The sequence below is a fragment of the Anomaloglossus baeobatrachus genome, chromosome 4 (assembly GCF_048569485.1).
Source record: "Anomaloglossus baeobatrachus isolate aAnoBae1 chromosome 4, aAnoBae1.hap1, whole genome shotgun sequence".
Classification (NCBI taxonomy): domain Eukaryota; kingdom Metazoa; phylum Chordata; class Amphibia; order Anura; family Aromobatidae; genus Anomaloglossus; species Anomaloglossus baeobatrachus.
The window spans coordinates 670,062,362-670,086,573 of NC_134356.1; the positions used below are offsets into that span (position 1 = coordinate 670,062,362).

General features: G+C 37.3%; 6 non-coding genes across 6 annotated transcripts; all 6 read right to left on the reverse strand.

The window, feature by feature from the left end:
• Positions 1–9,973: 9,973 nt before the first annotated feature.
• On the reverse strand, positions 9,974–10,047 carry TRNAI-GAU (transfer RNA isoleucine (anticodon GAU)). Its single transcript has one exon. It is a non-coding gene; the product is annotated as a tRNA-Ile (tRNA).
• Positions 10,048–11,420: 1,373 nt separating this feature from the next.
• Positions 11,421–11,494, reverse strand: TRNAF-AAA (transfer RNA phenylalanine (anticodon AAA)). Its single transcript has one exon. It is a non-coding gene; the product is annotated as a tRNA-Phe (tRNA).
• A 571-nt stretch (positions 11,495–12,065) lies between these two features.
• TRNAI-AAU (transfer RNA isoleucine (anticodon AAU)) lies at positions 12,066–12,139 on the reverse strand. Its single transcript has one exon. It is a non-coding gene; the product is annotated as a tRNA-Ile (tRNA).
• A 729-nt stretch (positions 12,140–12,868) lies between these two features.
• Positions 12,869–12,942, reverse strand: TRNAI-AAU (transfer RNA isoleucine (anticodon AAU)). Its single transcript has one exon. It is a non-coding gene; the product is annotated as a tRNA-Ile (tRNA).
• A 4,756-nt stretch (positions 12,943–17,698) lies between these two features.
• TRNAI-AAU (transfer RNA isoleucine (anticodon AAU)) lies at positions 17,699–17,772 on the reverse strand. The gene has a single exon. It is a non-coding gene; the product is annotated as a tRNA-Ile (tRNA).
• Positions 17,773–23,803: 6,031 nt separating this feature from the next.
• Positions 23,804–23,877, reverse strand: TRNAI-AAU (transfer RNA isoleucine (anticodon AAU)). Its single transcript has one exon. It is a non-coding gene; the product is annotated as a tRNA-Ile (tRNA).
• Between the last annotated feature and the right edge of the window lie 335 nt (positions 23,878–24,212).

Genomic DNA, 24,212 nt, shown 5'->3' on the forward strand with positions numbered 1-24,212 from the left:
TTGAAAGTTGACTAATTCTTAGAGAGCCCATCAAAAGCATAGGAACCAATCTTAAATGAGAATTGACAAGCTTTTTTTATATTATGAGCAATATGTTGCCACCAACTACTCTAACTTGTCACGTGATGAGCCAGTAAATTACGCCATTGCTTGGATTAGTTTTTGCCTGCATTACAATTAGTGATAGACTTAGCTGTCATTATTTACAGTTATATCGAATTCCAGTTGCCCAAAACTTCTTAAAAAACACTTAGAAACTGAAATCTCTGGCCATACAATAGATTATATTTCTATTTTGCTTCAATTCGTTACTCTGTCATACTTTAAGGTTAACGACGATGTAACATGGCCACTCTCTTACTCTAACCAAGTTATTTCAAGTTTGTAAATTAATTTTACACATTGGATGGATAAAACCTACGGATCTTTTTCCAAAAGTCACTGGATGTGAACAGAAAGCCAAAGGAATGGCCAGCACGGGGATCGAACCCGCAACCTTGGCGTTATTAGAACCACGCTCTAACCGATTGAGCTAACCGACCACTTTTGCCACATATCTACTCTCTTTTAATGAACTTGCTCTAATTTTGAGCCAGCTACTGACCTCTCAAAGCTTTATCTGTCCACAGTGAAAGGTAAAATACGTTGAAAGTTGACTAGTTCTTAGAGAGCCCATCAAAAGCATAGGAACCAATCTTAAATGAGAATTGACAAGCTTTTTTTATATTATGAGCAATATGTTGCCACCAACCACTCTAACTTGTCACGTGATGAGCCAGTAAATTACGCCATTGCTTGGATTAGTTTTTGCCTGCATTACAAATAGTGATAGACTTAGCTGTCAATATTTACAGTTATATCGAATTCCAGTTGCCCAAAACTTCTTAAAAAACGCTTAGAAACTGAAATCTCTGGCCATACAATAGATTATATTTCTATTTTGCTTCAATTCGTTACTCTGTCATACTTTAAGGTTAACGACGATGTAACATGGCCACTCTCTTACTCTAACCAAGTTATTTCAAGTTTGTAAATTAATTTTACACATTGGATGGATAAAACCTACGGATCTTTTTCCAAAAGTCACTGGATGTGAACAGAAAGCCAATGGAATGACTAGCACGGGGGTCGAACCCGCAACCTTGGCGTTATTAGCACCACGCTCTAACCGATTGAGCTAACCTGCCACTTTTGCCCCATATCTACTCTCTTTTAATGAACTTGCTCTAATTTTGAGCCAGCTACTGACCTCTCAAAGCTTGATATGTTCACAGTGAAAGGTAAAATACGTTGAAAGTTGACTATTTCTTAGAGAGCCCATCAAAAGCATAGGAACCAATCTTAAATGAGAATTGACAAGCTTTTTTTTATATTATGAGCAATATGTTGCCACCAACCACTCTAACTTGTCACGTGATGAGCCAGTAAATTACGCCATTGCTTGGATTAGTTTTTGCCTGCATTACAATTAGTGATAGACTTAGCTGTCAATATTTACAGTTATATCGAATTCCAGTTGCCCAAAACTTCTTAAAAAACGCTTAGAAACTGAAATCTCTGGCCATACAATAGATTATATTTCTATTTTGCTTCAATTCGTTACTCTGTCATACTTTAAGGTTTACGACAAGGTAACATGGCCACTCTCTTACTCTAACCAAGTTATTTCAAGTTTGTAAATTAATTTTACACATTGGATGCATAAAACCTACGGATCTTTTTCCAAAAGTCACTGGATGTGAACAGAAAGCCAAAAGAATGGCCAGCACGAGGGTCGAACCCGCAACCTTGGCATTATTAGCACCATGCTCTAACCGATTGAGCTAACCGGCCACTTTTGCCCCATATCTACTCTCTTTTAATGAACTTGCTCTAATTTTGAGCCAGCTACTGACCTCTCAAAGCTTGTTCTGTCCACAGTGAAAGGTAAAATACGTTGAAAGTTGACTAATTCTTAGAGAGCCCATCAAAAGCATAGGAACCAATCTTAAATGAGAATTGACAAGCTTTTTTTATATTATGAGCAATATGTTGCCACCAACTACTCTAACTTGTCACGTGATGAGCCAGTAAATTACGTCATTGCTTGGATTAGTTTTTGCCTGCATTACAATTAGTGATAGACTTAGCTGTCATTATTTACAGTTATATCGAATTCCAGTTGCCCAAAACTTCTTAAAAAACACTTAGAAACTGAAATCTCTGGCCATACAATAGATTATATTTCTATTTTGCTTCAATTCGTTACTCTGTCATACTTTAAGGTTAACGACGATGTAACATGGCCACTCTCTTACTCTAACCAAGTTATTTCAAGTTTGTAAATTAATTTTACACATTGGATGGATAAAACCTACGGATCTTTTTCCAAAAGTCACTGGATGTGAACAGAAAGCCAAAGGAATGGCCAGCACGGGGATCGAACCCGCAACCTTGGCGTTATTAGAACCACGCTCTAACCGATTGAGCTAACCGACCACTTTTGCCACATATCTACTCTCTTTTAATGAACTTGCTCTAATTTTGAGCCAGCTACTGACCTCTCAAAGCTTTATCTGTCCACAGTGAAAGGTAAAATACGTTGAAAGTTGACTAGTTCTTAGAGAGCCCATCAAATGCATAGGAACCAATCTTAAATGAGAATTGACAAGCTTTTTTTATATTATGAGCAATATGTTGCCACCAACCACTCTAACTTGTCACGTGATGAGCCAGTAAATTACGCCATTGCTTGGATTAGTTTTTGCCTGCATTACAAATAGTGATAGACTTAGCTGTCAATATTTACAGTTATATCGAATTCCAGTTGCCCAAAACTTCTTAAAAAACGCTTAGAAACTGAAATCTCTGGCCATATAATAGATTATATTTCCATTTTGCTTCAATTCGTTACTCTGTCATACTTTAAGGTTAACGACGATGTAACATGGCCACTCTCTTACTCTAACCAAGTTATTTCAAGTTTGTAAATTAATTTTACACATTGGATGGATAAAACCTACGGACCTTTTTCCAAAAGTCTCTGGATGTGAACAGAAAGCCAAAGGAATGGCAAGCACGGGGATCGAACCCGCAACCTTGGCGTTATTAGCACCACGCTCTAACCAATTGAGCTAACCGACCACTTTTGCCCCCTATCTACTCTCTTTTAATGAACTTGCTCTAATTTTGAGCCAGCTACTGACCTCTCAAAGCTTGATCTGTCCACAGTGAAAGGTAAAATACGTTGAAAGTTGACTAGTTCTTAGAGAGCCCATCAAAAGCATAGGAACCAATCTTAAATGAGAATTGACAAGCTTTATTTATATTATGAGCAATATGTTGCCACCAACCACTCTAACTTGTCACGTGATGAGCCAGTAAATTACGCCATTGCTTGGATTAGTTTTTGCCTGCATTACAATTAGTGATAGACTTAGCTGTCAATATTTACAGTTATATCGAATTCCAGTTGCCCAAAACTTCTTAAAAAACGCTTAGAAACTGAAATCTCTGGCCATACAATAGATTATATTTCTATTTTGCTTCAAGTCGCTTGGATTAGTTTTGCCTGCTTTACAATTAGTGATAGACTTAGCTGTCAATATTTACAGTTATATCGAATTCCAGTTGCCCAAAACTTCTTAAAAAACGCTTAGAAACTGAAATCTCTGTCCATACAATAGATTATATTTCTATTTTGCTTCAATTCGTTACTCTGTCATACTTTAAGGTTAACGACGATGTAACATGGCCACTCTCTTACTCTAACCAAGTTATTTCAAGTTTGTAAATTAGTTTTACACATTGGATGGATAAAACCTACGGATTTTTTTCCAAAAGTCACTGGATGTGAACAGAAAGCCAAAGGAATGGCCAGCACGGGGGTCGAACCCGCAACCTTGGTGTTATTAGCACAACGCTCTAACCAATTGACCTAACCGGCCACTTTTGCCCCATATCTACTCTCTTTTAATGAACTTGCTCTAATTTTGAGCCAGCTACTGACCTCTCAAAGCTTGATCTGTCCACAGTGAAAGGTAAAATACGTTGAAAGTTGACTAATTCTTAGAGAGCCCATCAAAAGCATAGGAACCAATCTTAAATGAGAATTGACAAGCTTTTTTTATATTATGAGCAATATGTTGCCACCAACCACTCTAACTTGTCACGTGATGAGCCAGTAAATTACGCCATTGCTTGGATTAGTTTTTGCCTGCATTACAATAAGTGATAGACTTAGCTGTCAATATTTACAGTTATATCGAGTTCCAGTTGCCCAAAACTTCTTAAAAAACGCTTAGAAACTGAAATCTCTGGCCATACAATAGATTATATTTGTTTTTTGCTTCAATTCGTTACTATGTCATACTTTAAGGTTAACGACGATGTAACATGGCCACTCTCTTACTCTAACCAAGTTATTTCAAGTTTGTAAATTAATTTTACACATTGGATGGATAAAACCTACGGAACTTTTTCCAAAAGTCACTGGATGTGAACAGAAAGCCAAAGGAATGGCCAGCATGGGGGTCGAACCCGCAACCTTGGCGTTATCAGCACCACGCTCTAACTGATTGAGCTAACCAGCCACTTTTGCCCCATATCTACTCTCTTTTAATGAACTTGCTCTAATTTTGAGCCAGCTACTGACCTCTCAAAGCTTGATCTGTCCACAGTGAAAGGTAAAATACGTTGAAAGTTGACTAATTCTTAGAGAGCCCATCAAAAGCATAGGAACCAATCTTAAATGAGAAATGACAAGCTTTTTTTATATTATGAGCAATATGTTGCCACCAACCACTCTAACTTGTCACGTGATGAGCCAGTAAATTACGCCATTGCTGGATTAGTTTTTGCCTGCATTACAATTAGTGATAGACTTAGCTGTCATTATTTACAGATATATCGAATTCCAGTTGCCCAAAACTTCTTAAAAAACACTTAGAAACTGAAATCTCTGGCCATACAATAGATTATATTTCTATTTTGCTTCAATTCGTTACTCTGTCATACTTTAAGGTTAACGACGATGTAACATGGCCACTCTCTTACTCTAACCAAGTTATTTCAAGTTTGTAAATTAATTTTACACATTGGATGGATAAAACCTACGGATCTTTTTCCAAAAGTCACTGGATGTGAATAGAAAGCCAAAGGAATGGCCAGCACGGGGGCCGAACCCGCTACCTTGGCGTTATTAGCACCACGCTCTAACCGATTGAGCTAACCGGCCACTTTTGCCCCATATCTACTCTCTTTTAATGAACTTGCTCTAATTTTGAGCCAGCTACTGACCTTTCAAAGCTTGATCTGTCCACAGTGAAAGGTAAAATACGTTGAAAGTTGACTAATTCTTAGAGAGCCCATCAAAAGCATAAGAACCAATCTTAAATGAGAATTGACAAGCTTTTTTTATATTATGAGCAATATGTTGCCACCAACCACTCTAACTTGTCACGTGATGAGCCAGTAAATTACGCCATTGCTTGGATTAGTTTTTGCCTGCATTACAATTAGTGATAGACTTAGCTGTCAATATTTACAGTTATATCGAATTTCAGTTGCCCAAAACTTCTTAAAAAACGCTTAGAAACTGAAATCTCTGGCCATACAATAGATTATATTTCTATTTTGCTTCAAGTCGTTACTCTGTCATACTTTAAGGTTAACGACGATGTAACATGGCCACTCTCTTACTCTAACCAAGTTATTTCAAGTTTGTAAATTAATTTTACACATTGGATGGATAAAACCTACGGATCTTTTTCCAAAAGTCACTGGATGTGAACAGAAAGCCAAAGGATTGGCCAGCACAGGGGTCGGACCTGCAACCTTGGCGTTATTAGCACCACACTCTAACCGATTGAGCTAACCGGCCACGTTTGCCCCATATCTACTCTCTTTTAATGAACTAGCTCTAATTTTGAGCCAGCTATTAACCTCTCAAAGCTTGATCTGTCCACAGTGAAAGGTAAAATACGTTGAAAATTGACTAATTCTTAGAGAGCCCATCAAAAGCATAGGAACCAATCTTAAATGAGAATTGACAAGCTTTTTTTTATATTATGAGCAATATGTTGCCACCAACACTCTAACTTGTCACGTGATGAGCCAGTAAATTACGCCATTGCTTGGATTAGTTTTTGCCTGCATTACAATTAGTGATAGACTTAGCTGTCAATATTTACAGTTATATCGAATTCCAGTTGCCCAAAACTTCTTAAAAAACGCTTAGAAACTGAAATATCTGGCCATACAATAGATTATATTTCTATTTTGCTTCAAGTCGCTTGGATTAGTTTTGCCTGCATTACAATTAGTGATAGACTTAGCTGTCAATATTTACAGTTATATCGAATTCCAGTTGCCCAAAACTTCTTAAAAAACGCTTAGAAACTGAAATCTCTGGCCATACAATAGATTATATTTCTATTTTGCTTCAATTCGTTACTCTGTCATACTTTAAGGTTAACGACGATGTAACATGGCCACTCTCTTACTCTAACCAAGTTATTTCAAGTTTGTAAATTAATTTTACACATTGGATGGATAAAACCTACGGATCTTTTTCCAAATGTCACTGGATGTGAACAGAAAGCCAATGGAATGACTAGCACGGGGGTCGAACCCGCAACCTTGGCGTTATTAGCACCACGCTCTAACCGATTGAGCTAACCTGCCACTTTTGCCCCATATCTACTCTCTTTTAATGAACTTGCTCTAATTTTGAGCCAGCTACTGACCTCTCAAAGCTTGATATGTTCACAGTGAAAGGTAAAATACGTTGAAAGTTGACTATTTCTTAGAGAGCCCATCAAAAGCATAGGAACCAATCTTAAATGAGAATTGACAAGCTTTTTTTTATATTATGAGCAATATGTTGCCACCAACCACTCTAACTTGTCACGTGATGAGCCAGTAAATTACGCCATTGCTTGGATTAGTTTTTGCCTGCATTACAATTAGTGATAGACTTAGCTGTCAATATTTACAGTTATATCGAATTCCAGTTGCCCAAAACTTCTTAAAAAACGCTTAGAAACTGAAATCTCTGGCCATACAATAGATTATATTTCTATTTTGCTTCAATTCGTTACTCTGTCATACTTTAAGGTTTACGACAAGGTAACATGGCCACTCTCTTACTCTAACCAAGTTATTTCAAGTTTGTAAATTAATTTTACACATTGGATGCATAAAACATACGGATCTTTTTCCAAAAGTCACTGGATGTGAACAGAAAGCCAAAAGAATGGCCAGCACGAGGGTCGAACCCGCAACCTTGGCATTATTAGCACCATGCTCTAACCGATTGAGCTAACCGGCCACTGTTGCCCCATATCTACTCTCTTTTAATGAACTTGCTCTAATTTTGAGCCAGCTACTGACCTCTCAAAGCTTGTTCTGTCCACAGTGAAAGGTAAAATACGTTGAAAGTTGACTAATTCTTAGAGAGCCCATCAAAAGCATAGGAACCAATCTTAAATGAGAATTGACAAGCTTTTTTTATATTATGAGCAATATGTTGCCACCAACTACTCTAACTTGTCACGTGATGAGCCAGTAAATTACGCCATTGCTTGGATTAGTTTTTGCCTGCATTACAATTAGTGATAGACTTAGCTGTCATTATTTACAGTTATATCGAATTCCAGTTGCCCAAAACTTCTTAAAAAACACTTAGAAACTGAAATCTCTGGCCATACAATAGATTATATTTCTATTTTGCTTCAATTCGTTACTCTGTCATACTTTAAGGTTAACGACGATGTAACATGGCCACTCTCTTACTCTAACCAAGTAATTTCAAGTTTGTAAATTAATTTTACACATTGGATGGATAAAACCTACGGATCTTTTTCCAAAAGTCACTGGATGTGAACAGAAAGCCAAAGGAATGGCCAGCACGGGGATCGAACCCACAACCTTGGCGTTATTAGAACCACGCTCTAACCGATTGAGCTAACCGACCACTTTTGCCACATATCTACTCTCTTTTAATGAACTTGCTCTAATTTTGAGCCAGCTACTGACCTCTCAAAGCTTTATCTGTCCACAGTGAAAGGTAAAATACGTTGAAAGTTGACTAGTTCTTAGAGAGCCCATCAAAAGCATAGGAACCAATCTTAAATGAGAATTGACAAGCTTTTTTTATATTATGAGCAATATGTTGCCACCAACCACTCTAACTTGTCACGTGATGAGCCAGTAAATTACGCCATTGCTTGGATTAGTTTTTGCCTGCATTACAAATAGTGATAGACTTAGCTGTCAATATTTACAGTTATATCGAATTCCAGTTGCCCAAAACTTCTTAAAAAACGCTTAGAAACTGAAATCTCTGGCCATATAATAGATTATATTTCCATTTTGCTTCAATTCGTTACTCTGTCATACTTTAAGGTTAACGACGATGTAACATGGCCACTCTCTTACTCTAACCAAGTTATTTCAAGTTTGTAAATTAATTTTACACATTGGATGGATAAAACCTACGGACCTTTTTCCAAAAGTCACTGGATGTGAACAGAAAGCCAAAGGAATGGCAAGCACGGGGATCGAACCCGCAACCTTGGCGTTATTAGCACCACGCTCTAACCAATTGAGCTAACCGACCACTTTTGCCCCCTATCTACTCTCTTTTAATGAACTTGCTCTAATTTTGAGCCAGCTACTGACCTCTCAAAGCTTGATCTGTCCACAGTGAAAGGTAAAATACGTTGAAAGTTGACTAGTTCTTAGAGAGCCCATCAAAAGCATAGGAACCAATCTTAAATGAGAATTGACAAGCTTTATTTATATTATGAGCAATATGTTGCCACCAACCACTCTAACTTGTCACGTGATGAGCCAGTAAATTACGCCATTGCTTGGATTAGTTTTTGCCTGCATTACAATTAGTGATAGACTTAGCTGTCAATATTTACAGGTATATCGAATTCCAGTTGCCCAAAACTTCTTAAAAAACGCTTAGAAACTGAAATCTCTGGCCATACAATAGATTATATTTCTATTTTGCTTCAAGTCGCTTGGATTAGTTTTGCCTGCTTTACAATTAGTGATAGACTTAGCTGTCAATATTTACAGTTATATCGAATTCCAGTTGCCCAAAACTTCTTAAAAAACGCTTAGAAACTGAAATCTCTGTCCATACAATAGATTATATTTCTATTTTGCTTCAATTCGTTACTCTGTCATACTTTAAGGTTAACGACGATGTAACATGGCCACTCTCTTACTCTAACCAAGTTATTTCAAGTTTGTAAATTAGTTTTACACATTGGATTGATAAAACCTACGGATTTTTTTCCAAAAGTCACTGGATGTGAACAGAAAGCCAAAGGAATGGCCAGCACGGGGGTCGAACCCGCAACCTTGGTGTTATTAGCACAACGCTCTAACCAATTGACCTAACCGGCCACTTTTGCCCCATATCTACTCTCTTTTAATGAACTTGCTCTAATTTTGAGCCAGCTACTGACCTCTCAAAGCTTGATCTGTCCACATTGAAAGGTAAAATACGTTGAAAGTTGACTAATTCTTAGAGAGCCCATCAAAAGCATAGGAACCAATCTTAAATGAGAATTGACAAGCTTTTTTTATATTATGAGCAATATGTTGCCACCAACCACTCTAACTTGTCACGTGATGAGCCAGTAAATTACGCCATTGCTTGGATTAGTTTTTGCCTGCATTACAATAAGTGATAGACTTAGCTGTCAATATTTACAGTTATATCGAGTTCCAGTTGCCCAAAACTTCTTAAAAAACGCTTAGAAACTGAAATCTCTGGCCATACAATAGATTATATTTGTTTTTTGCTTCAATTCGTTACTCTGTCATACTTTAAGGTTAACGACGATGTAACATGGCCACTCTCTTACTCTAACCAAGTTATTTCAAGTTTGTAAATTAATTTTACACATTGGATGGATAAAACCTACGGAACTTTTTCCAAAAGTCACTGGATGTGAACAGAAAGCCAAAGGAATGGCCAGCATGGGGGTCGAACCCGCAACCTTGGCGTTATCAGCACCACGCTCTAACTGATTGAGCTAACCGGCCACTTTTGCCCCATATCTACTCTCTTTTAATGAACTTGCTCTAATTTTGAGCCAGCTACTGACCTCTCAAAGCTTGATCTGTCCACAGTGAAAGGTAAAATACGTTGAAAGTTGACTAATTCTTAGAGAGCCCATCAAAAGCATAGGAACCAATCTTAAATGAGAAATGACAAGCTTTTTTTATATTATGAGCAATATGTTTCCACCAACCACTCTAACTTGTCACGTGATGAGCCAGTAAATTACGCCATTGCTGGATTAGTTTTTGCCTGCATTACAATTAGTGATAGACATAGCTGTCATTATTTACAGATATATCGAATTCCAGTTGCCCAAAACTTCTTAAAAAATACTTAGAAACTGAAATCTCTGGCCATACAATAGATTATATTTCTATTTTGCTTCAATTCGTTACTCTGTCATACTTTAAGGTTAACGACGATGTAACATGGCCACTCTCTTACTCTAACCAAGTTATTTCAAGTTTGTAAATTAATTTTACACATTGGATGGATAAAACCTACGGATCTTTTTCCAAAAGTCACTGGATGTGAATAGAAAGCCAAAGGAATGGCCAGCACAGGGGCCGAACCCGCAACCTTGGCGTTATTAGCACCACGCTCTAACCGATTGAGCTAACCGGCCACTTTTGCCCCATATCTACTCTCTTTTAATGAACTTGCTCTAATTTTGAGCCAGCTACTGACCTTTCAAAGCTTGATCTGTCCACAGTGAAAGGTAAAATACGTTGAAAGTTGACTAATTCTTAGAGAGCCCATCAAAAGCATAAGAACCAATCTTAAATGAGAATTGACAAGCTTTTTTTATATTATGAGCAATATGTTGCCACCAACCACTCTAACTTGTCACGTGATGAGCCAGTAAATTACGCCATTGCTTGGATTAGTTTTTGCCTGCATTACAATTAGTGATAGACTTAGCTGTCAATATTTACAGTTATATCGAATTCCAGTTGCCCAAAACTTCTTAAAAAACGCTTAGAAACTGAAATCTCTGGCCATACAATAAATTATATTTCTATTTTGCTTCAAGTTGCTTGGATTAGTTTTGCCTGCATTACAATTAGTGATAGACTTAGCTGTCAATATTTACAGTTATATCGAATTCCAGTTGCCCAAAACTTCTTAAAAAACACTTAGAAACTGAAATCTCTGGCCATACAATAGATTATATTTCTATTTTGCTTCAATTCGTTACTCTGTCATACTTTAAGGTTAACGACGATGTAACATGGCCACTCTCTTACTCTAACCAAGTTATTTCAAGTTTGTAAATTAATTTTACACATTGGATGGAAAAAACCTACGGATCTTTTTCCAAAAGTCACTGGATGTGAACAGAAAGCCAAAGGAATGGCCAGCACGGGGGTCGAACCCGCAACCTTGGCGTTTTTAGCACCACGCTCTAACCGATTGAGCTAACCGACCACTTTTGCCCCATATCTACTCTCTTTTAATGAACTTGCTCTAATTTTGAGCCAGCTACTGACCTCTCAAAGCTTGATCTGTCCACAGTGAAAGGTAAAATACGTTGAAAGTTGACTAATTCTTAGAGAGCCCATCAAAAGCATAGGAACCAATCTTAAATGAGAATTGACAAGCTTTTTTTATATTATGAGCAATATGTTGCCACGAAGCACTCTAACTTGTCACGTGATGAGCCAGTAAATTACGCCATTGCTTGGACTAGTTTTTGCCTGCATTACAATTAGTGATGGACTTAGCTGTCAATATTTACAGTTATATCGAATTCCAGTTGCCCAAAACTTCTTAGAAAACGCTTAGAAACTGAAATCTCTGGCCATACAATAGATTATATTTCTATTTTGCTTGAATTCGTTACTCTGTCATACTTTAAGGTTAACGATGATGTAACATGGCCACTCTCTTACTCTAACCAAGTTATTTCAAGTTTGTAAATTAATTTTACACATTGGATGGATAAAACCTACGGATCTTTTTCCAAAAGTCACTGGATGTGAACAGAAAGCCAAAGGAATGGCCAGCACGGGGGTCGAACCCGCAACCTTGGCGTTATTAGCACCACGCTCTAACCGATTGAGCTAACCGGCCACTTTTGACCCGTATCTACTCTTTTTTAATGAACTTGCTCTAATTTTGAGCCAGCTACTGACCTTTCAAAGCTTGATCTGTCCATAGTGAAAGGTAAAATACGTTGAAAGTTGACTAATTCTTAGAGAGCCCATCAAAAGCATAGGAACCAATCTTAAATGAGAATTGACAAGCTTTTTTTATATTATGAGCAATATGTTGCCACCAACCACTCTAACTTGTCACATGATGAGCCAGTAAATTACGCCATTGCTTGGATTAGTTTTTGCCTGCATTACAATTAGTGATAGACTTAGCTGTCAATATTTACAGTTATATCGAATTCCAGTTGCCCAAAACTTCTTAAAAACCGCTTAGAAACTGAAATCTCTGGCCATACAATAGATTATTTTTCTATTTTGATTCAAGTCGCTTGGATTAGTTTTGCCTGCATTACAATTAGTGATAGACTTAGCTGTCAATATTTACAGTTATATCGAATTCCAGTTGCCCAAAACTTCTTAAAAAACACTTAGAAACTGAAATCTCTGGCCATACAATAGATTATATTTCTATTTTGCTTCAATTCGTTACTCTGTCATACTTTAAGGTTAACGATGATGTAACATGGCCACTCTCTTACTCTAACCAAGTTATTTCAAGTTTGTAAATTAATTTTACACATTGGATGGATAAAACCTACGGATCTTTTTCCAAAAGTCACTGGATGTGAACAGAAAGCCAAAGGAATGGCCAGCACGGGGATCGAACCCGCAACCTTGGCGTTATTAGCACCACGCTCTAACCGATTGAGCTAACCGGCCACTTTTGCCCCATATCTACTCTCTTTTAATGAACTTGCTCTAATTTTGAGCCAGCTACTGACCTCTCAAAGCTTGATCTGTCCACAGTGAAAGGTAAAATACGTTGAAAGTTGACTAATTCTTAGAGAGCCCATCAAAAGCATAGGAACCAATCTTAAATGAGAATTGACAAGTTTTTTTTATATTATGAGCAATATGTTGCAACCAACCACTCTAACTTGTCACGTGATGAGCCAGTAAATTACGCCATTTCTTGGATTAGTTTTTGCCTGCATTACAATTAGTGATAGACTTAGCTGTCAATATTTACAGTTATATCGAATTCCAGTTGCCCAAAACTTCTTAAAAAACGCTTAGAAACTGAAATCTCTGGCCATACAATAGATTATATTTCTATTTTGCTTCAATTCGTTACTCTGTCATACTTTAAGGTTAACGACGAAGTAACATGGCCACTCTCTTACTCTAACCAAGTTATTTCAAGTTTGTAAATTAATTTTACACATCGGATGGATAAAACCTACGGATCTTTTTCCAAAAGACACTGGATGTGAACAGAAAGCCAAAGGAATGGCCAGCACGGGGGTCGAACCTGCAACCTTGGCATTATTAGCACCACGCTCTAACCGATTGAGCTAACTGGCCACTTTTGCCCCATATCTACTCTCTTTTAATGATCTTGCCCTAATTTTGAGCCAGCTACTGACCTCTCAAAGCTTGATCTGTCCACAGTGAAAGGTAAAATACGTTGAAAGTTGACTAATTCTTAGAGAGCCCATCAAAAGCATAGGAACCAATCTTAAATGAGAATTGACAAGCTTTTTTTATATTATGAGCAATATGTTGCCACCAACCACTCTAACTTGTCACGTGATGAGCCAGTAAATTACGCCATTGCTTGGATTAGTTTTTGCCTGCATTACAATTAGTGATAGACTTAGCTGTCAATATTTACAGTTATATCGAATTCCAGTTGCCCAAAACTTCTTAAAAAACGCTTAGAAACTGAAATCTCTGGCCATACAATAGATTATATTTCTATTTTGCTTCAATTCGTTACTCTGTCATACTTTAAGGTTAACGACGATGTAACATGGCCACTCTCTTACTCTAACCAAGTTATTTCAAGCTTGTAAATTAGTTTTACACATCGGATGGATAAAACCTACGGATCTTTTTCCAAAAGTCACTGGATGTGAACAGAAAGCCAAAGGAATGGCCAGCACAGGGGTCGAACCCGCAACCTTGGCGTTATTAGCAACACGCTCTAACCGATTGAGCTAACCGGCCACTTTTGCCCCATATCTACTCTCTTTTAATGATCTTGCTCTAATTTTGAGCCAGCTACTGACCTCTCAAAGCTTGATCTGTCCACAGTGAAAGGTAAAATACGTTGAAAGTTGACTAATTCTTAGAGAGCCCATCAAAAGCATAGGAACCAATCTTAAATGAGAATTGACAAGCTTTTTTTATATTATGAGCAATATGTTGCCACCAACCACACTAACTTGTCACGTGATGAGCCAGTAAATTACGCCATTGCTTGGATTAGTTTTTGCCTGCATTACAATTAGTGATAGACTTAGCTGTCAATATTTACAGTTATATCGAATTTCAGTTGCCCAAAACTTCTTAAAAAACGCTTAGAAACTGAAATCTCTGGCCATACAATAGATTATATTTCTATTTTGCTTCAATTTGTTACTCTGTCATACTTTAAGGTTAACGACGATGTAACATGGCCACTCTCTTACTCTAACCAAGTTATTTCAAGTTTGTAAATTAATTTTACACATTGGATGGATAAAACCTACGGATCTTTTTCCAAAAGTCACTGGATGTGAACAGAAAGCCAAAGGAATGGCCAGCACGGGGGTTGAACCCGCATCCTTGGCGTTATTAGCACCACGGTCTAACCGATTGAGCTAACCGGCCACTTTTGCCCCATATCTACTCTCTTTTAATGAACTTGCTCTAATTTTGAGCCAGCTACTCAAAGCTCAAAGCTTGATCTGTCCACAGTGAAAGGTAAAATACGTTGAAAGTTGACTAATTCTTAGAGAGCCCATCAAAAGCATAGGAACCAATCTTAAATGAGAATTGACAAGTTTTTTTTATATTACGAGCAATATGTTGCAACCAACCACTCTATCTTGTCACGTGATGAGCCAGTAAATTACGCCATTGCTTGGATTAGTTTTTGCCTGCATTACAATTAGTGATAGACTTAGCTGTCAATATTTACAGTTATATCGAATTTCAGTTGCCCAAAACTTCTTAAAAGACGCTTAGAAACTGAAATCTTTGGCCATACAATAGATTATATTTCTATTTTGCTTCAATTCGTTACTCTGTCATACTTTAAGGTTAACGACGAAGTAACATGGCCACTCTCTTACTCTAACCAAGTTATTTCAAGTTTGTAAATTAATTTTACACATCGGATGGATAAAACCTACGGATCTTTTTCCAAAAGTCACTGGATGTGAACAGAAAGCCAAAGGAATGGCCAGTACGGGGGCCAAACCCGCAACCTTAGCGTTATTAGCACCACGCTCTAACCGATTGAGCTAACTTGCCACTTTTGCCCCATATCTACTCTCTTTTAATGATCTTGCCCTAATTTTGAGCCAGCTACTGACCTCTCAAAGCTTGATCTGTCCACAGTGAAAGGTAAAATACGTTGAAAGTTGACTAATTCTTAGAGAGCCCATCAAAAGCATAGGAACCAATCTTATATGAGAATTGACAAGCTTTTTTTATATTATGAGCAATATGTTGCCACCAACCACTCTAACTTGTCACGTGATGAGCCAGTAAATTACGCCATTGCTTGGATTAGTTTTTGCCTGCATTACAATTAGTGATAGACTTAGCTGTCAATATTTACAGTTATATCGAATTTCAGTTGCCCAAAACTTCTTAAAAAACGCTTAGAAACTGAAATCTCTGGCCATACAATAGATTATATTTCTATTTTGCTTCAATTCGTTACTCTGTCATACTTTAAGGTTAACGACGAAGTAACATGGCCACTCTCTTACTCTAACCAAGTTATTTCAAGTTTGTAAATTAATTTTACACATCGGATGGATAAAACCTACGGATCTTTTTCCAAAAGTCACTGGATGTGAACAGAAAGCCAAAGGAAAGGCCAGCACAGGGGTCGAACCCGCAACCTTGGCGTTATTAGCACCATGCTCTAACCGATTAGGCTAACCAGCCACTTTTTTGCCCCATATCTACTCTCTTTAAATGAACTTGCTTTAATTTTGAGCCAGCTACTGACCTCTCAAAGCTTGATCTGTCCACAGTGAAAGGTAAAATACGTTGAAAGTTGACTAATTCTTAGAGAGCCCATCAAAAGCATAGGAACCAATCTTAAATGAGAATTGACAAGCTTTTTTTATATTATGAGCAATATGTTGCCACCAACCACTCTAACTTGTCACGTGATGAGCCAGTAAATTACGCCATTGCTTGGATTAGTTTTTGCCTGCATTACAATTAGTGATAGACTTAGCTGTCAATATTTACAGTTATATCAAATTCCAGTTGCCCAAAACTTCTTAAAAACGCTTAGAAACTGAAATCTCTGGCCATACAATAGATTATATTTCTATTTTGCTTCAATTCGTTACTCTGTCATACTTTAAGGTTAACGACGATGTAACATGGCCACTCTCTTACTCTAACCAAGTTATTTCAAGTTTGTAAATTAATTTTACACATTGGATGGATAAAACCTACGGATCTTTTTCCAAAAGTCACTGGATGTGAACAGAAAGCCAAAGGAATGGCAAGCACAGGGGTCGAACCCGTAACCTTGGCGTTATTAGCACCACGCTCTAACCGATTGAGCTAACCGGCCACTTTTGTCCCATATCTACTCTCTTTTAATGATCTTGCTTTAATTTTGAGCCAGCTACTGACCTCTCAAAGCTTGATCTGTCCACAGTGAAAGGTAAAATACGTTGAAAGTTGACTAATTCTTAGAGAGCCCATCAAAAGCATAGGAACCAATCTTAAATGAGAATTGACAAGCTTTTTTTATATTATGAGCAATATGTTGCCACCAACCACTCTAACTTGTCACGTGATGAGCCAGTAAATTACGCCATTGCTTGGATTAGTTTTTGCCTGCATTACAATTAGTGATAGACTTAGCTGTCAATATTTACAGTTATATCGAATTCTAGTTGCCCAAAACTTCTTAAAAAACGCTTAGAAACTGAAATCTCTGGCCATACAATAGATTATATTTCTATTTTACTTCAAGTTGCTTGGATTAGTTTTGCCTGCATTACAATTAGTGATAGACTTAGCTGTCAATATTTACAGTTATATCGAATTCCAGTTGCCCAAAACTTCTTAAAAAACGCTTAGAAACTGAAATCTGTGGCCATAAAATAGATTATATTTCTATTTTGCTTCAAGTCGCTTGGATTAGTTTTGCCTGCATTACAATTAGTGATAGACTTAGCTGTCAATATTTAGTTATATCGAATTCCATTTGCCCAAAAGTTCTTAAAAAACGCTTAGAAACTGAAATCTCTGGCCATACAATAGATTATATTTCTATTTTGCTTCAATTCGTTACTCTGTCATACTTTAAGGTTAACGACGATGTAACATGGCCACTCTCTTACTCTAACCAAGTTATTTCAAGTTTGTAAATTAATTTTACACATTGGATGGATAAAACCTACGGATCTTTTTCCAAAAGTCACTGGCTGTGAACAGAAAGCGAAGGGAATGGCCAGCACGGGGGTCGAACCCGCAACCTTGGCATTATTAGCACCACGCTCTAACCGATTGAGCTAACTGGCCACTTTTGCCCCATCTCTACTCTCTTTTAATGAACTTGCTCTAATTTTGAGCCAGCTACTGACCTCTCAAAGCTTGATCTGTCCACAGTGAAAGGTAAAATACGTTGAAGGTTGACTAATTCTTAGAGAGCCCATCAAAAGCATAGGAACCAATCTTAAATGAGAATTGACAAGCTTTTTTTATATTATGAGCAATATGTTGCCACCAACCACTCTAACTTGTCACGTGATGAGCCAGTAAATTACGCCATTGCTTGGATTAGTTTTTGCCTGCATTACAATTAGTGATAGACTTAGCTGTCAATATTTACAGTTATATCGAATTCCAGTTGCCCAAAACTTCTTAAAAAACGATTAGAAACTGAAATCTCTGGCCATACAATAGATTATATTTCTATTTTGCTTCCATTCGTTACTCTGTCATACTTTAAGGTTAACGACGAAGCAACATGGGCACTCTCTTACTCTAACCAAGTTATTTCAAGTTTGTAAATTAATTTTACACATTGGATGGATAAAACTTACGGATCTTTTTCCAAAAGTCACTAGATGTGAACAGAAAGCCAAAGGAATGGCCAGCACGGGGGTCGAACCCGCAACCTTGGCATTATTAGCACCACGCTCTAACCGATTAAGCTAACCGGCCACTTTTTCCCCATATCTACTCTCTTTTAATGAACTTGCTCTAATTTTGAGCCAGCTACTGACCTCTCAAAGCTTGATCTGTCCACAGTGAAAGGTAACATACGTTGAAAGTTGACTAATTCTTAGAGAGCCCATCAAAAGCATAGGACCCAATCTTAAATGAGAATTGACAAGCTTTTTTTATATTATGAGCAATATGTTGCCACCAACCACTCTAACTTGTAACGTGATGAGCCAGTAAATTACGCCATTGCTTGGATTAGTTTTTGCCTGCATTACAATTAGTGATAGACTTAGCTGTCAATATTTACAGTTATATCGAATTCCAGTTGCCCAAAACCTCTTAAAAAACGCGTAGAAACTGAAATCTCTGGCCATAAAATAGATTATTTTTTTATTTTCGTTCAAGTCGCTTGGATTAGTTTTGCCTGCATTACAATTAGTGATAGACTTAGCTGTCAATATTTACAGTTATATCGAATTCCAGTTGCCCAAAACTTCTTAAAAAACGCTTAGAAACTGAAATCTCTGGCCATACAATAGATTATATTTCTATTTTGCTTCAATTCGTTACTCTGTCATACTTTAAGGTTAACGACGATGTAACATGGCCACTCTCTTACTCTAACCAAGTTATTTCAAGTTTGTAAATTAATTTTACACATTGGATGGATAAAACCTACGGATCTTTTTCCAAAAGTCACTGGATGTGAACAAAAAGCGAAGGGAATGGCCAGCACGGGGGTCGAACCCGCAACCTTGGCGTTATTAGCACCACACTCTAACCGATTTAGCTAACCGGCCACTTTTGCCTCATATCTACTCTCTTTTAATGAACTTGCTCTAATTTTGAGCCAGCTACTGACCTCTCGAAGCTTGATCTGTCCACAGTGAAAGGTAAAATACGTTGAAAGTTGACTAATTCTTAGAGAGCCCATCAAAAGCATAGAAACCAATATTAAATGAGAATTGACAAGCTTTTTTTATATTATGAGTAATATGTTGCCACCAACCACTCTAACTTGTCACGTGATGAGCCAGTAAATTACACCATTGCTTGGATTAGTTTTTGCCTGCATTACAATTAGTGATAGACTTAGCTGTCAATATTTACAGTTATATCGAATTTCAGTTGCCCAAAACTTCTTAAAAAACGCTTAGAAACTGAAATCTCTGGCCATACAATAGATTATATTTCTATTTTGCTTCAATTCGTTACTCTGTCATACTTTAAGGTTAACGACGATGTAACATGGCCACTCTCTTACTCTAACCAAGTTATTTCAAGTTTGTAAATTAATTTTACACATTGGATGGATAAAACCTACGGATCTTTTTCCAAAAGTCACTAGATGTGAACAGAAAGCCAAAGGAATTGCCAGCACGGGGGTCGAACCCGCAACCTTGGCGTTATTAGCACCACGCTCTAACCGATTGAGCTAACCGGCCACTATTGCCCCATATCTACTCTCTTTTAATGAACTTGCTCTAATTTTGAGCCAGCTACTGACCTCTCAAAGCTTGATCTGTCCACAGTGAAAGGTAAAATACGTTGAAAGTTGACTAATTCTTAGAGAGCCCATCAAAAGCATAGGAACCAATCTTAAATGAGAATTGACAAGCTTTTTTTATATTATGAGCAATATGTTGCCAACAACCACTCTAACTTGTCACGTGATGAGCCAGTAAATTACGCCATTGCTTGGATTAGTTTTTGCCTACATTACAATTAGTGATAGACTTAGCTGTCAATATTTACAGTTATATCGAATTCCAGTTGCCCAAAACTTCTTAAAAAATGCTTAGAAACTGAAATCTCTGGCCATACAATAGATTATATTTCTATTTTGCTTCAAGTTGCTTGGATTAGTTTTGCCTGCATTACAATTAGTGATAGACTTGGCTGTCAATATTTACAGTTATATCGAATTCCAGTTGCCCAAAACTTCTTAAAAAACACTTAGAAACTGAAATCTCTGGCCATAAAATAGATTATTTTTCTATTTTGCTTCAAGTCGCTTGGATTAGTTTTGCCTGCATTACGATTAGTGATAGACTTAGCTGTCAATATTTACAGTTATATCGAATTCCAGTTGCCCAAAACTTCCTAAAAAACGCTTAGAAACTGAAATCTCTGGCCATACAATAGATTATATTTCTATTTTGCTTCAATTCGTTACTCTGTCATACTTTAAGGTTAACGACGATGTAACATGGCCACTCTCTTACTCTAACCAAGTTATTTCAAGTTTGTAAATTAATTTTACACATTGGATGGATAAAACCTACGGATCTTTTTCCAAAAGTCACTGGATGTGAACAGAAAGCGAAGGGAAAGGCCAGCCCGGGGTCGAACCCGCAACCTTGGCGTTATTAGCACCACACTCTAACCGATTTAGCTAACTGGCCACTTTTGTCTCATATCTACTCTCTTTTAATGAACTTGCTCTAATTTTGAGCCAGCTACTGACCTCTCAAAGCTTGATCTGTCCACAGTGACAGGTAAAATACGTTGAAAGTTGACTAATTCTTAGAGAGCCCATCAAAAGCATAGAAACCAATCTTAAATGAGAATTGACAAGCTTTTTTTATATTATGAGTAATATGTTGCCACCAACCACTCTAACTTGTCACGTGATGAGCCAGTAAATTACACCATTGCTTGGATTAGTTTTTGCCTGCATTACAATTAGTGATAGACTTAGCTGTCAATATTTACAGTTATATCGAATTTCAGTTGCCCAAAACTTCTTAAAAAACGCTTAGAATCTGAAATCTCTGGCCATACAATAGATTATATTTCTATTTTGCTTCAATTCGTTACTCTGTCATACTTTAAGGTTAACGACGATGCAACATGGGCACTCTCTTACTCTAACCAAGTTATTTCAAGGTTGTAAATTAATTTTACACATTGGATGGATAAAACTTACGGATCTTTTTCCAAAAGTCACTGGATGTGAACAGAAAGCCAAAGGAATGGCCAGCACGGGGGTCGAGCCCGCAACCTTGGCGTTATTAGCACCACGCTCTAACCGATTAAGCTAACCGGCCACTTTTGCCCCATATCTACTCTCTTTTAATGAACTTGCTCTAATTTTGAGCCAGCTACTGACCTCTCAAAGCTTGATCTGTCCACAGTGAAAGGTAACATACGTTGAAAGTTGACTAATTCTTAGAGAGCCCATCAAAAGCATAGGACCCAATCTTAAATGAGAATTGACAAGCTTTTTTTATATTATGAGCAATATGTTGCCACCAACCACTCTAACTTGTCACGTGATGAGCCAGTAAATTACGCCATTGCTTGGATTAGTTTTTGCCTGCATTACAATTAGTGATAGACTTAGCTGTCAATATTTACAGTTATATCGAATTCCAGTTGCCCAAAACCTCTTAAAAAACGCGTAGAAACTGAAATCTCTGGCCATAAAATAGATTATTTTTTTATTTTCGTTCAAGTCGCTTGGATTAGTTTTGCCTGCATTACAATTAGTGATAGACTTAGCTGTCAATATTTACAGTTATATCGAATTCCAGTTGCCCAAAACTTCTTAAAAAACGCTTAGAAACTGAAATCTCTGGCCATACAATAGATTATATTTCTATTTTGCTTCAATTCGTTACTCTGTCATACTTTAAGGTTAACGACGATGTAACATGGCCACTCTCTTACTCTAACCAAGTTATTTCAAGTTTGTAAATTAATTTTACACATTGGATGGATAAAACCTACGGATCTTTTTCCAAAAGTCACTGGATGTGAACAAAAAGCGAAGGGAATGGCCAGCACGGGGGTCGAACCCGCAACCTTGGCGTTATTAGCACCACACTCTAACCGATTTAGCTAACCGGCCACTTTTGCCTCATATCTACTCTCTTTTAATGAACTTGCTCTAATTTTGAGCCAGCTACTGACCTCTCGAAGCTTGATCTGTCCACAGTGAAAGGTAAAATACGTTGAAAGTTGACTAATTCTTAGAGAGCCCATCAAAAGCATAGAAACCAATATTAAATGAGAATTGACAAGCTTTTTTTATATTATGAGTAATATGTTGCCACCAACCACTCTAACTTGTCACGTGATGAGCCAGTAAATTACACCATTGCTTGGATTAGTTTTTGCCTGCATTACAATTAGTGATAGACTTAGCTGTCAATATTTACAGTTATATCGAATTTCAGTTGCCCAAAACATCTTAAAAAACGCTTAGAAACTGAAATCTCTGGCCATACAATAGATTATATTTCTATTTTGCTTCAATTCGTTACTCTGTCATACTTTAAGGTTAACGACGATGTAACATGGCCACTCTCTTACTCTAACCAAGTTATTTCAAGTTTGTAAATTAATTTTACACATTGGATGGATAAAACCTACGGATCTTTTTCCAAAAGTCACTAGATGTGAACAGAAAGCCAAAGGAATTGCCAGCACGGGGGTCGAACCCGCAACCTTGGCGTTATTAGCACCACGCTCTAACCGATTGAGCTAACCGGCCACTATTGCCCCATATCTACTCTCTTTTAATGAACTTGCTCTAATTTTGAGCCAGCTACTGACCTCTCAAAGCTTGATCTGTCCACAGTGAAAGGTAAAATACGTTGAAAGTTGACTAATTCTTAGAGAGCCCATCAAAAGCATAGGAACCAATCTTAAATGAGAATTGACAAGCTTTTTTTATATTATGAGCAATATGTTGCCAACAACCACTCTAACTTGTCACGTGATGAGCCAGTAAATTACGCCATTGCTTGGATTAGTTTTTGCCTACATTACAATTAGTGATAGACTTAGCTGTCAATATTTACAGTTATATCGAATTCCAGTTGCCCAAAACTTCTTAAAAAATGCTTAGAAACTGAAATCTCTGGCCATACAATAGATTATATTTCTATTTTGCTTCAAGTTGCTTGGATTAGTTTTGCCTGCATTACAATTAGTGATAGACTTGGCTGTCAATATTTACAGTTATATCGAATTCCAGTTGCCCAAAACTTCTTAAAAAACACTTAGAAACTGAAATCTCTGGCCATAAAATAGATTATTTTTCTATTTTGCTTCAAGTCGCTTGGATTAGTTTTGCCTGCATTACGATTAGTGATAGACTTAGCTGTCAATATTTAGTTATATCGAATTCCAGTTGCCCAAAACTTCTTAAAAAACGCTTAGAAACTGAAATCTCTGGCCATACAATAGATTATATTTCTATTTTGCTTCAATTCGTTACCCTGTCATACTTTAAGGTTAACGACGATGTAACATGGCCACTCTCTTACTCTAACCAAGTTATTTCAAGTTTGTAAATTAATTTTACACATTGGATGCATAAAACCTACGGATCTTTTTCCAAAAGTCACTGGATGTTAACAGAAAGCCAAAGGAATGGCCAGCACGGGGGTCGAACCCGCAACCTTGGCGTTATTAGCACCACGCTTTAACCGATTGAGCTAACCGGCCACTTTTGCCCCATATCTACTCTCTTTTAATGAACTTGCTCTAATTTTGAGCCAGCTGCTGACCTCTCAAAGCTTGATCTGTCCACAGTGAAAGGTAAAATACGTTGAAAGTTGACCAATTCTTAGAGAGCCCATCAAAAGCATAGGAACCAATCTTAAATGAGAATTGACAAGCTTTTTTTATATTATGAGCAATATGTTGCCAACAACCACTCTAACTTGTCACGTGATGAGCCAGTAAATTATGCCATTGCTTGGATTATTTTTGCCTGCATTACAATTAGTGATAGACTTAGCTGTCAATATTTACAGTTATATCGAATTCCAGTTGCCCAA